Consider the following 2,085-nt stretch of genomic DNA (forward strand, 5'->3'; position numbering starts at 1 on the left):
AGGTCTGCGGGGTCTTCTCCTGTTCTCTGCACCCTGTGTTGAGGAGGGTAATGCTTGTCACTGGTCACTCCGGTGTCAGAGAAAAGTTTAGAAATAAAACGATTTAATTTTCTGCCAGTAGAGAGGGCCCTGTTCCTGGGGACGGGCAAACGGCAGCTGAGAGACAGAATGAGAAGCAGCTGTTCATAGAGTCATAGAGATGTACAGCATGGAAACAGACCCTTCGGTCCAAACCTGTCCATGGCGACCAGATATCCCACCCCAATCTAGTCCCACCTGCCAGCACCCGGCCCATATACCTCCAAACCCTTCCTATTCATATATCCATCCAAACGCCACTTAAATGTTGCAATTGTACCAGCCTCCGCCACTTTCTCTGGCAGCTCATTGCATGCACGCACTACCCTCTGCGTGAAAATGTTGCCGCTTAGGTCTCTTTTATATCTTTCCCCTCTCACCCTAAATCTATGCCCTCTAGTTCTTGACTCCCCGACCCCAGGGAAAAGACTTTGCCTATTTATCCTATCCATGCCCCTCATAATTTTGTAAACCTCCATAAAGTCACCCTTCAGCCTCCGACGTTGCAGAGAAAACAGCCCCAGCCTGTTCAATGTCAACTATACTTCACTCTGAGCAAGTTTCAGCTGGTTCAAGAGGTAGAGCGGGGGGTGGGGTGGGGTGGGGTGGGGTGGGGTGGGGTGGGGCGGGAGCTCGCTTGCTGTCTGGCTCGTTGGTCTAGGGGTATGATTCTCGCTTTGGGTCTTCGTCGACGCAGATTTGCGAGAGATCCCGGGTTCAAATCCCGGACGAGCCCGCGTTTTATGACTTGTGCAAAAGTGCCTTTTCCATTTTCTCAAAAAGCACCTTCGTTAAACGAGGTTGGGCTCCCTGGCGTACCAATGGGACAGAAAGCAGTGAAGTGAAATGATTGGAGATAGCGTTGAATAGGTTGACGTGAGTGTTGCGGTGTTTGAGGGATGTCAGCGATGAGGGTGGGTTGGAAATTTGGGACAGCTCTCTTCGGAGAACAGAAGTTTGAAATCTGGCCCGATTGAAGCTTTCCAAGTTACGCGAAGTCGAGACAGAGAAAGTAATGTAGTCAAAATGCTCCCACGCCTGAAAGGATCGGCAACGATTCGGCGGAGATTTAAAGTCATGAGGAAAAGAACCAAAAGTGACATTAGGGAGAACGCTTTCGTACAGGGAGTGGTTGGGGTCAGTAAATTCCTAACTGACACTGACAAAGAGGCAGATTTATGAGACGCAAACGGGAATCCGGTGGTCATGTTTAAAGTAACAATGTGCAGAATTACATGGAGAAGGCAAGAGAATGATACGAATAGAGACCCACGTTTACTTACTGTGTCGACCCAGCAGAGCGAAGGTGGGCCGCATGGCGTCTATCCAGAGTGAATTCACAGTTCGACCAACAGAATGTGGGAAGTTAGAAAAAGTTTATATTTACACAGCCTCCATACGTCTGCGCAACACCATATAAGACGACAGCAGTGGAGATCTTTGACAACAGTCTCGTCAGACGAAAGGCTAAAGGGACCTGTGGAAAACGGCGCCGTGCGTAAGAGCAGAGTGGCGCAGCGGGAGCGTGCTGGGCCCATAACCCAGAGGTCGATGGATCGAAACCATCCTCTGCTATTGTTCAGTGTCTCCTTGAGCGACTTTCCATTGCGATGGGACTCCGTTCGGCATCTTGCCTTTCAAAAGACTTCCTGACTGTCTGAATGCCCCGTATCGTTTGGCGAAACTCACACCGTTCAAGTGACCGGCTTTTGGAGGTCTGAGTAGTCTTCTCCTGTTCTTCGTTGGTTTCCTATGAACTGAACCGCAAAACCACTTCTCTGAGATGCCAATGAGCTGATAAAGTTGAAACGCATGCCTTGTGGTTTCGTGCCTTCCCTGCAGTAATTCGCCACGCCGGTTCCGACGTGAATGACAAGCAGATGTTCTGGAAACTCTTTGCTGCTTGCAATTCTTGGAGCAAAGTGGAATGTATTTCACACTGAGCAAGTTTCAGCTGGCTCAGAGTCTCCAGTGTACATTGCTCTCTTTCCCGCCAGCTCAGAGAGA

General features: G+C 49.8%; 1 non-coding gene across 1 annotated transcript; it reads left to right on the plus strand.

Moving 5' to 3' along the window:
• Positions 1-724: 724 nt before the first annotated feature.
• trnap-ugg (transfer RNA proline (anticodon UGG)) lies at positions 725-814 on the plus strand. The gene is given in 2 exon segments: positions 725-760; positions 779-814. It is a non-coding gene; the product is annotated as a tRNA-Pro (tRNA).
• Positions 815-2,085: the final 1,271 nt, after the last annotated feature.

The sequence above is a fragment of the Chiloscyllium plagiosum genome, unplaced genomic scaffold, assembly GCF_037043375.1.
Source record: "Chiloscyllium plagiosum isolate Xiang-an unplaced genomic scaffold, Cpla_swu_hap1 HiC_scaffold_27, whole genome shotgun sequence".
NCBI lineage: Eukaryota > Metazoa > Chordata > Chondrichthyes > Orectolobiformes > Hemiscylliidae > Chiloscyllium > Chiloscyllium plagiosum.